The sequence below is a fragment of the Marmota marmota genome, unplaced genomic scaffold (assembly GCF_001458135.2).
Source record: "Marmota marmota marmota unplaced genomic scaffold, marMar, whole genome shotgun sequence".
Lineage (NCBI taxonomy): Eukaryota > Metazoa > Chordata > Mammalia > Rodentia > Sciuridae > Marmota > Marmota marmota.
Genome location: NW_025999982.1, coordinates 19,379,701 through 19,391,907, shown reverse-complemented (window position 1 = coordinate 19,391,907; position 12,207 = coordinate 19,379,701). Strand labels below are relative to the sequence as shown.

Genomic DNA, 12,207 nt, shown 5'->3' with positions numbered 1-12,207 from the left:
CTGAAGTCAGCAAGGACACAGGGACTTCAGTCCTATAGCTTCAAGAAACCAAAATCTGCCAACACCTGAAAAAGCAATGAAACCAACTCTCAATTCCCAGAGAAGAACACGGGCCTGTGGACAACATTCATTTTAGACAAGTGTGACCCAGAGTGGACACCAAATCTATATAACTCTAAGAATATAAAATCGTGCTGTCATAGTATTTTGTTATAGCAGCAATCGAAAACTAATACACATGCCTATCCCTAAAGCCAACTACAGCAAAGGAGCCTGGGATAACTGTGCTTAGCTTAGACCAAATAAGAATTTCCCACTGAGATTGGATGACAGACCAAATTCCATGAGCCTGCTCTCAGGTATCCATAAAAGAAGCAATGTTAAATGGGTAAAGGGTTGGGAACAAACAGGTAAGGACTATAATAGTTAAAACTGGGGATTAACAAGTAAGCTCTAGGACAAGCATGCCAGTTGTTTTCTGTTCTAGTTGGTCTGTTCTTTAAACACCTGAATATCACCCAGGGTTACAACTAGGTGGCTAAAGTACCAGCACCCAGAAATCACCCATTACATCAGAACCTAGCCCTTATTGGGAGTAAAAGACTCAGAGAGTCGATATATGAGTTCCAGTCTCTGGCTGAGCTTCTAGAGCTTAACATATGAAGAATGCTATTTATTGTACCTCATCAAATCAGAGTTGCCTTCGGTTGTAAGATAAACTGTTATTTTACTAAGAAAGAAATAATGATATACCATAGACTTAACATCAATTAGTAAGCTTCTAAAATGAGGAAGTGTGTGTTTTAGAATCCACCAAATATATTACAAATTTTCCACCAATGGTAAGTGTTATTCTCAAGCTGCTGCTGGCTTGGAGAGGATGAGTTCTGACCTGTTTTTAGGAAAGCCAGAGCCCGATGCAGGGAGGTGTACAGTGCTTGTGAAGCTCCTTGAAGCCAATCTAAGGGATGAAGACCTTTTGCAGGCAATGGCAGTCACTGAAGTCTTCTTAGCGGGGGTGTATGATTCTGGCATCTCTGATCATATGGACCCTGGTATCTGAAGTGGTATTTATGAACATTTTATATCAAAGCATGAAAGATCAGTCCCCAAGATGTCTGGAATGGGATAACTGCTGGAATCACCTTTGAATAGTGCTGGTCAGTGTGCTCACCTCTGTTCCAAATGAGGACACACTCAAAGAAAGCTCTCTCTCTCTCTCTCTCTCTCTCTCTCTCTCTCTCTCTCTCTTTGTCTCATCCAACAAGAAGCCATGACTGTATTAATGATGGAAACTGTACAAATTTCATACTAAGCTGCAGTTGCTCTTTTGAAACACCAAAAAGGTCCTTACTTTCAGATGGCTACATTGTTGATCCCATAACAACATTTCTAATATCATTGCTGTTGTTTTCCAGTGATGACTGCCTTTGCCCTTTGCACATTTGCTTGTGACCTGACCAATTCTATGTCCTTAACTTCTATACTTGTTTCATCAACCCCTTTCTCTTCACTCTCCTCTTGTACAGTAGAGTCTGTGTGTTTTCTTGAATGTCTGAGAGGGCTTCACCTTGGACTTTGAATTGCTCAGCAGCTTCTTGCTGAGATAAATCCTCAATTTTGGCTTCCCTCAAACAGCATAGGTATTTGAAGCTGGACTCTTATAGACATTTGGTTTTGTGATGACAAAGAAGGATATTTTTAGATTTTCAGATAGTACCCGCTATAACTTCCTGAAGAGCCAGATTGCAACAGCTTTCCATGCCTTCTTTCCACTCCAACTCTGTTTTGCTTTTCTGACTGGTTCTTCATCAATTTCAGCTGGTACTGCCAGCTGCATGAACAGCTTTCTCTTAATAAGGAGCTCAGATTTGCTTGCCCTGATGTGTAGTAATGCATTTATGTTCTCTGAGCCATTAAATGATAGATAAGCTTTCTTTGCATTCTCCCTTGGGACACTGCCCCAGGCTGCCAAAGGCAACAGGGATTGTACCAAGGTCTTAATATGCACAGGGGTAGGGGGTACATATTGCACAGATGGGAGACTTTAGGGCTCACCAAAGACTCATTTTACTCCTATTTTATTGCTTTACCCTGGGTTATCCCTGAGTCCAGAAATTTTGGAGATATTTCTGAGTACTTTTATAATTAGGGTGAAAAAATTGCAACATTACCATTTGAAGAGGGCTATAAGTAATCACCTCAATTCTCATGATTTTTATGATTAAGAAACAGAGACTTGGGAAATGAACCAGCCTGGCCTAAACTAACTCACCTGAGGAGTGAGAGAGTTGGGTTGGAGTCCAGATTTCCTGCCATCCCCAGGGGATGCCGGAAAGTATTAGAGGATGCAAAAATCCCATGCCCTGGGTATACCTCTAAATAACCTAGGGCCTTGGAAAAGTACTTAACCCCTCTGGGCTTCCATGTCCTTGGCTATAAAATGGGGCTGCTAATAGTACCTACAGCAGGATGTTGTTGCAAAGATTAAATTTAAAAAGTCACATGAAGGGCCTCCACCATTGATCACTTGCCAGTTAGCAATTGTTCTAAAGAGAGTGTTTGTCATCATTGCTATTCTTTTGTGCCATCTCAGGCTGCCACCATCTCCTCATTCCTGCTATCAGGACAGAGGATTGAACTTTGAGACTTAGGGGCAGAAGCATCTATGGAATTTGCTCCCCTTACTAATCTGGTAAAGTCAACAAATCATTTCTGTTCAACCCTGAGAGGAGCCTCTGGAGATGTTAGGTCATGGCATGAAACAGTTTTGTGAGAGAGGCACAGAGAACTGGCTGGAGGGAAGCTTGACAGCCCAGAGGAAGGAAAGAGGCTTTCTGTGGATTGGGAGAAGCCAGTTGCATGTGGACGGGAAGAGGAAGGGTTGTATGAGCCATAAGGCACCTGGGTGGGGGCACTTGGCATGGGAACAGGGTGTAGAAATCCAGGAAGGGGGATATGATGTGGGCATTTATGGTAGAAAGGAAGGAGACTCAGAGCCTATGAAAAGAACCATTTTCTGTGGGGCTCAGGAAGGGCCTCTCACAGGGGATTTCCTACATGAGGCTCCAGGCCTTGGCTGCCTTCCCAGGGAAAGGTGGTGTTTGCTATGGGGATTGTGCACACTGTGTGGCTTTAGTTCAGAGAAATGGTGCCTACTCCCACCCCTGGCACTGTTGGTCTCCCAGAGACTTGTTCAGCTGGGAAAAAACATGTTCTCTCCTTGAACCAACACACTTTGGATGCCTTTGCAAAACAGGGACATTGAGGTCAGAGCAGAGGTTGAATAGAGGGGCTTGGAAATTATGAATAAAGGTGGGGTAAGGGGAGGTGAGAATTGTGAGGGGGTTATTTCAAATTAATGGACCCTTAGCATGGGGTTTTAGTGTGACCCTAAGGTTGCTGGTCAACCCCAGACCAACAGTCAGGCTGACATGGCTTTTCAAAGATACTCAGTGATGTCTAAAGCAAGACTTCCCGGGGAAAGAAGAATTTCAAAATAAAAAATAGAACAAAAAGAAAGCACAATCAACTTCCTTCTCCTCTTTTCCCCAACCCCAATCAAAAAGTACAGTATACACTATTGAAAAATCACATCTCAGAAACAGTGTGCACTTTCTGACAGGATCTGCCAAGATTTATGATGAGCTTGATAGAAATATATTCCATTTTCATGCAGTATAATGAGTAGATGGGAGTCCTCACACATCTGTTCAGGCAAGATAATGATAATATTATTACTAGAGGCACTGTGCTGCAAATACAATCTATTTTTTTTTAATCTCTGCCACCCTCTACCTGCTCATATTCAGCCTCACCCCCCTCTTTTTTCCTCTCTTCTTTCTGGTGTTCCTCCCTTCTTCTCATGTTTCCTTTCTTACTCTCACCTTCCCTCTTCTCTCTTCATTTCTTTCCACACCTCAGTGCCCTGCTCAGTTTGCAGAAACCCTTGGGACAAAGTGAGAGATTCTCATCCAATCAGGAGCAGGGAGCCGGCTGTCTGAGATCATGAGACAGGGGAGTCTTTGGGTTCTTCCTCCCAGCCCTGGTGATTCCCATGTAAAGGGTCCTCTCCCACTTGTCAGCAAAAGTCCATTTCCCCAGTCTGGGAAACCTCTGGACCTGCCCCAGGCCCAACAACCTCATCAGCAAAGAATCAAGACAGACAGCAATGTGACCAGCTCATTCCTGCCAAGGGAAAAACAGATGGAAAGGGTTTAATGTTTTTAACATCCAGGAATGTTTTGCATCATAACAGGATACTTCTGGATACCTAATCGATTTACAGAGTAATGACATTTTAATGTTTAAGTATAAGCACAAAGATCAGAATGTGGGGTTGGATTTCAGGGGCAGGGGAGCCACCCTTGAGTTTCTCAAATCATTCATTTATTCATTTTTGCCTACTACTATTTTTGTCCCTGCAATATGGCAGGGAATGAGCTGGTTGGTTACTAAGGCACATAGATGCAAAGTTACATTAGGGTTTTTCAGGGCCTTAATGTCTACCCCAAGGCAACCTTCTACTAAACCTAAACATGGCTTTGGTCCTGAACTTATCTCCTGTGTGAAAGCAGCAGCTTTTGAAAAACCTTCAATATGAAATTACCTTTGTATCAATATAAAGATGGAATGATACAGACTCCTGCACATTGATCCATTAATCCATCCACCCTTTTAACCATCTATTCACTGAATCATCATCCAACCACCTACCCACTGATTCACCCAACCATCTACCATCTACCTATGCATCCATCCTCATATTTGTCACTCATCCATCTACCTACCCATCCAACTATTTATCAATTAACCCATCCATTCATTCATCCATACACATACCTATCTATTATCCATTATCCTTCCAAACATGTGGTAAGAGATCAATTATTAATCCAGTGGTAGGGAGCAAGGCAAAGACAAAACACTGGTAATTGCATGTAGTATTCACACCTGGTAATTCACAAAGGAGTAGTTTCTAAACACTGGACTAAGATCCGATAAGCAGAGATGGGGTTAAAAGAGATGGCTACGTTTAATCAAGGTAATGTCTAAGTTTCTTCCCAATCTAGGTGGGAACTGCTCAGAGAAGGCAGGCATAGCAGTCAAGTAACAGGAGTTCCTGAGTTCTGTTTTGTTCTATAAAAATCTTCATTCCACAGAGTTCTTGCTGTAGAGATGTATCTCAATACAATGGCTCACTGTATCAAATGGCCCTCTCAGATCATTACTGCTTTCTCCTTGCATAGAATCTTATGCATGCTAGGCAAACATTCTACCACTGAGCTATACTGCACATAGGAAAACTAAGGACAAACATTTTGTGGGAAATTTAAGATCCCAATATTTTTTCCACCCCAAAATGCCCTCCAAATTAGAGAACTCAGTGGAAAACTGCCTGAAATTGTTCCCTTTCTTCTCAAATGTTGTATTTCAGTATTTTTCTGGTGATGGGAATTCTGACTGACATTTACTCATCTCAAATGCTAAGTTGCATCCCTTTTTAAGAATGCCATCTCTTCCTATCTGAAAATCAGGTGGTACATTTATTAGTTGTCTGGAATTAATCTGGAAAGGGGAAATAGGGTGTAGTAGTTAGAGCCCTGGAGCTCTTAAGAACTCTGGTTCCCATGCCTTACTCTGCTACTGAGTCACTAGCTTGTGCTGGACAACACACTTGGTTTTTTTGAGTTATTGCCTGTCTGCTAGAGGACAGCCGGCATAGGACAGAGTCAGTGCTGGGAGCAACAGCCCAGGAGGGAGGCGGGGTATGTCCTGGATCCAACTCTCCAAATCCTTATTAATAGCAGCAAGTATCTTGGCCTTGCTTTCTTTGTCTCTACAGTGAAGGAGTGGGTATATAAGCTTTAAGGGATTATTTAATACACGGAATCTAATTCCCTCACTCTCAGCACATTTGATACCTGGAGCAGATCATGTTTAACACCCTGCATCTCTCAATGACAAAATAAATAAAAATAAATAAATAAAATTCCAGAAATATTCACACCAAAAACCAAATCATAATAATGGAACTGTGAACTGTACAGTTTTAAATTTTAAACACAAATAAAAGATTCAATCACACATAGAAGGACAGCACTAAGGTAATTTAAGTTCTCTGTTTTTGTCTTTATAATCATTTTTTGTTTCAAATATGTGATTCAAACACAAGAATCTATAGTACTTTACAAGTTGGAAACACAAACCATGACCCCCAACAAATCTGGGTGATTCCAAACGGATACAATCAAATGCACACATTGAGACTATGTGTGTCAGGGACTAAGTGTATATACAAGAGACCTCAGGATTCACTTACATGCAGAATGAAATGTTTATTAAAAGGTAATAATAAAAATGTGCTAAACTGAAGGTTGCATATTATTAAGACTCAAAAGTATCTAAAACAATTTTCTAGGCCACAAGATTTGGGGAAGAAGTACTTTATCACTAACATTGTTTATAATGGCAGGTGCATGGTGATAATAAAAAAAGGCAGACCAATTTTCTGTCAACTTTAACTTTTTAAAAAACAACTTCTTTTGAAATAATTTTAGATTTACAGGAGGGGTGCAAGAATAGTATAGGGTTCCTACATACCTTTCTCCCAGCTTATATAACCAGATACATTTATCAAAACATAGAAATTAACATTGGACACTATTAACCAAACTATGGACTTGATTTGGATTTTATCAGTGTTTTCACTAATGCCTTTTTTCTATTCTAGAGTTCAATCCAGGATGTTAAATTTAGACTTTTATTATTGTTTTAAAATTCTTTACATATCTACAAGTCCTTACTGCCTGTCCCAGGAACTGAGCACTCCAGCCCCCCACATCTTGGTACACAACTGATTCCATTAAACTGTGGTGGTATACGGATAAGAATATCAGATGGCTGTGGAGTCTCCTCCTTGGGGGAAAGATGCTGTTTTTGTTTTGGTTTTGTGGTAATGGGGATTGAATCCAGACATTGTGCATGCTAGGCAAGCATTCTACCACTGAGCTATACTCTCAACTCCAGGAAAGGTGCTGTTGAGCCTAAAGTAATACATTCAACTGCCAGAGCACAGACCACATCTACTTGTCAAGCTGAAGACCCTTTAGTCAGACACTTTTGACATTAACCAGTAGGTGAGTGACATTTGCAAAGCTCATTTGCCTAGTGTACAGAAATAAAAAAAGAAAGGCTTGTTTGAGCAAAAACATACACATCCTGTGAGGCCAAAACAAAAATGTGAAAAAATAAAAACAATTATGGTTCAGATACTCTGAATATTTGTTCCACACCAATCCTCCCCTTTCCTGGCCATTGAGACATTAGCCATGGTTTTTGAAGGAGACTGGACTTCTCAGCCATTCTGAGGATGCATTCTTGGTGAATTTAATTTAATCATGTCTATTCCACTCACTTTGCCAATATAGGTTTAGGAATGGGCTTGGGATGCAATTTTAGTCAATGAGGTCTCAGGAATTTCTGGGGAAGTTTTCTCACTTCTTAAAGTGCTCCTCCCCTTCTCATCTGAAGTTGAGGTCTTATTGTTTGGGATATTCTTTGTTGAAAGACAGAATACCTGGAGTTGTTGCAGCCATTCTGTAGCCATGCAGGACAAGCCTGAGACAAAAACAAACATAATGTTCCAAAGGGGAAGGACAGTGAAACTCTGGCCTTTGGTACATTACTTCTCCCTGGGAATGAACTAACTGCTGACTTGTTTTTATGTGAGAAAGTACATTTTCCCTCTTTTGGGGGAACCTCTTTCCTCTTTTGGGGACAATTGATGGAAAGGATTTATCAACACAAGAGCATGCTGTACTCCATGTAGATAATGATAGAGATGGTGGTCAATATTTATAAAACCCATAGCAACAGCATCTCTCATTTGAGCATGCAATTCAACCAACACTTGGTAATAACACAAAATGGGGGATTCTTGTGCTTGGTACTGTAAGAACAGCACAGTATTCTATAGGAGGATTCCTGCCTTGAAGTTCACACTCTCCAGTAGGGACTAAAAGTCAGAGACAAGAACACTGACAGCAGAAGAACCTGGTATCTCCTGAGAGGTATTCATAGGTACTCTGTGGATGCCTCTAGACTAGAGCTTTGAGACTTAGTAAAGGAAGAAGTACACACTCTTTATCTTGAAAAATGCTTAAATTTTAGGCAAAGGGATGTAGTGAGGGGAACAAAGACAAAGAAATTGGAAACCACCAGGTCTCTTTGGGAAAGAGGGGCCACTCCAATTCAGATCAAGAGTTGATGCAGACGAATTTGCAGTTGTGGCTGGATTGGTGGAGGTGCTCCTGGAGCTCATCTGACAGTGCCATGACTCAGGAAGACTTTCAGGCTGCAGTATGGTCCAGTACAGAGGACCATGTGCTGACAGCCTGACCTGCTGGCCTGAGTCCTGTGTCAGCTACCCACTAATTATGTGGCCCCTGGTCATTCATGTGTCCCAGAACAGGTACAGAAGAGGTTGGTAATGACTGTCTTGCTTCCCTCACAAAGCAACTGTAAAGTGCAATATAAATGTGAGGGTTATTATTTCTTCCACCCCCAGAGGTAACTATATATCCACCCATTCTCAGGTCCCTGCCCCCATCTCAAGAGTGTTCCTTCTTGTTCCTGTTGTGAAGCACCCCTCCAGCTTCCTCTTTGGTCTTATCAATAATCCCTCATATTCCTAGTATCTTCAATAGTTCTCTCTCTCGTGGGTTTTTCTTCTCTAACTCCAAACATGCTCCAATCCTCCAAATTAAATATAATTCAAAACTCCTTCCTCAGGTTTTCCACATTCTTCAAAATGCAATCAATTTCCTCTTTTCTTACCTAACTTCTTTTAAAACTTAGACTACTTTCCTACCTCTTTGTCATCTACCTATCAGTAAGCCCATTCCAATGGTCAGTTAAAAGTGGTTTCTCAAGGATTTAGGAGTTTCATCTTATTCTCATCCTATCTGACTTAACCTGTCTTTGTGAAATTCTTGTGTCATGTCTTCCACCCCACCTTCTTCCTTTTTTTCGCCTCCTCTCCCTTCTGAGTGTTGGGCTCTTTGGGAATTTGTTGACCTCAGAGTTTTTCTCACTCTCAGGGAGGAAACACTTGTGTAATATTATGGCTTCAAGAGTCCCATTGAAGAGGATCCACAAAGCCTTTTCCCTCCCCAAATCCAATCTAGCAGTTTCCAATTGAACTGTCCGAGTGTGTGTTCAGATGCCCTGTGACTCCCCAACCCCAGCTCATTCAAAGATGAGACCATCTTCTTTTCTTAAGTCTGTTCTTTTTTTTTATTTTTTATTTTTTAAATTTTTTAAGTCTGTTCTTTATCTGCTGTTACATTTAATGGTTCAACTATGATTTATATCTAAAGTTTTATCTCACTCAACTCCCTTATATCTTATATTTAAGCAGTCACAGAGTCTAAGTCCAATTAGGTAATCCCCCTAAATATCTGTGAAATAATTCACTTTTATTCTTATCACTACTACTCTTTGAGAAGTGTTCATTTTTTTGTTTAACTGGATTGTAATAATTTCCCAAGTGGTCTTCCTGACATCATTCTGTTAAAATCAGAATGATATTCCATATTCCTGATAGTTCTCCTTCAAAGCCAGATCTGGTCATGCTTTGAAACATTCCTTCCCACTGTTTGCAGAATAAAGTCACAATTCTTATCATGGTATTCAAAACCTGTAACAATCCTCCATTTGAACTCTCCAAACTCATCCCCCACCCTTTCCTGCATTCTGTATCACTAAAAATCTCTGTCAGATAAAGGTTCAGCCCAGATGTCGTCTTCCCTTTACATCAGAATTGTTACCCTTGCTTCGTACTCATAGTGTACATATTTCAAACTGTTCTTAAGAGTCACCACTTCACTGCACTGTAATGATGTCTTTGTCACTTCTAAAATGTCGTTAAGCTCCAGCAGTGCATATTAGTTACTTCTTCCTACATAACAGATTTTAAAATCTAGTGGCTTAAAACAGCAAATATTTATTATCTCACAGTTGCTGTGGGTCAAAAATTTGGGTGTGGCTTTGTACTGGCTGGTTCTAGCTTAGTGTGTCTATGAGTTTGTGGTCAAGAGATGAGTAGGGGCTGCAGTCATTTGAAGGCTGGAGAATCTGCTTTCAAAATGGCTCACTTACATACCCAGTTGCTGGCAGGAGGCTTCAGCTCTTGCCATTTGGACTTCTCCATAGGACTTTGAGTATTCTCACAATAAGGCAGCTGGCTTCCCTCAGTGTGAGTTAAGACAGACAGACCGATGTGAAATGCCTTTTATAACCTAATCTTGGAAGTCACACACCATCACTTATGCTCTGTTTGTTAGAAGTGAGTCACTATGTCCACCCTAACTCAATGGAAGACTTTTGAAGGAAGAATTAACAAAGAATTTGAGGACATATTTTAAAACCACACAGAGATTGTCATATCTTTCTGTTTCCAGTAACTAGCACAGTGTCTGGCAGATAGTAGGTGCTCTTTAGACTTTTCTAATGGAATGGATGTTAAAGGGAGAGATTCAGGGGTAACTAGTGTGGGCCATGTGTGGAATGGTAGAAGTGGGGGTTGATGAGAGAGATTCTGAGGTAAGTATTCATTGGATTCCATGACTGATTGAATGACAGGGGTTGGACATTTCCTGCAAAGATGTTAATCAATTTCTTAACATTAAAAATTTAGGCTGAAGGTCCTGGCAAATAGTAGACCCATCACTTGGTTCAAGATGCCTTTGAAAACTTGGCCTTTAGAGATGGTTACAATGGCTGAAGTAGACATGCAGTACTTCCTCTGTGAGTTTCAAAGGATGAACCATCAAACCGTGCATCTAACAACCCTATGCCTAATTGTTCAATTATACTTCAAGGGGAAGGACTTGCAGTTGGCAATATGAACACTAAGTCATCCCTTTACTCCAGGTTTATCATTTATAGATGACGAGATTATAATACCTGATTTATTTCCCAAGACTTTCAGCCTAAACTCTAAATGTGAACTCATTGACAACATCCTATGTTATGCAGGAAATTCTCACCACAACATCATCTACAAACAGTCATGGGAAACACGGGGGTACCCATGTTAAACCACTTCATATGTTCAGCCTAATTGGCCTGGCTGCAGGTTGGAAATTTTTAACCATGCCTTCGTTAGAAAATCAAGGTGCTCCAGAGTTCTTGGACTTTCTGTTCCTCACAAGGCTAAGGACCAACTTTAAGAAATGTCAGTCTTGAAGTTAAGTGGGGTTTAACTCAATAGAGGCAATACTGCACTTTTTTCCTTTCCTTTCTCCAAATAGGAGAATTTAAGATCCAAGACTGTGTGCTAAATAGTGCAGACTTAGGAAGTAAAATTTCTCTAGGAACTCCATCCAGTCTCAGTCACATTTCAGACACTGTGCCATTTTTAAGAAATCATGTTTACTTAGAATGAAATAACAGTGGGCCTAATAAAAAAAAAAAATAGAAACCAAATAGTTCTTTGCTCATTTTATATTTCTGTAAATCTAGAAAGTGATTAGTTGACTCCTTCATTACTGGTAGAATTAAATTCAATATTTGCCTATATAATTTATTAAAAAGACCTTTTGTCCTTCCTGGAGAATTTTAAATGCAATATTAGATAGAAACTTTCATTAAGAAAGTTCCTTTTTCTTCTTCTTATGTTTATTCTTCCACTTCTTCAGATCAATTAATACGAAGAAAGACTTTGGGTGAGACGCGTAAAACTTACTTTTGGTAGCACGCAGGTCTCAAAAAGTTAGAGGGCGAAAGCACACCCATCCTCCCACTCCCCCCCACTGGAACGTAAGCCCCCTAGGGCAGGGCCTTTTGTTTGCCGCCCATTCGCAGCACCCAGAACCTTGCCTAGCCCACTGCAAGCTTTCAAATACTAGATCCGCCGTCCATTCATTTATCGTCCGAGTAGGGCGCTGTGGCCAGCGAGAAGGCCCGCCCGAAGCTTCCCTGCCTCTTCCGAACCTGCGCCGCTCTCAGCCCCGGCTCGCCACCCCGGGAATATCTGGCTGCGCGGCCCACTACTCCGCGCCCGAAGCTTCCCGGCCCTTCCCTTCCCTTCTCGCGGAGGAAGGAGCGGGGCGCGACCCGGGCCCACTTCCTGTCCGGGCAGGCCTGGGCGCCCGCCTCCTCCGCGGCCTGCGCCCTGCGCGCGGGAGGTGGTGAGCCCCGGCT

The 12,207-nt window shown here is 41.4% G+C and overlaps 1 pseudogene; it reads right to left on the bottom strand.

The window, feature by feature from the left end:
* Nucleotides 1–1,364: 1,364 nt before the first annotated feature.
* On the bottom strand, nt 1,365–1,840 carry LOC125617512 (annotated as a pseudogene).
* Nucleotides 1,841–12,207: the final 10,367 nt, after the last annotated feature.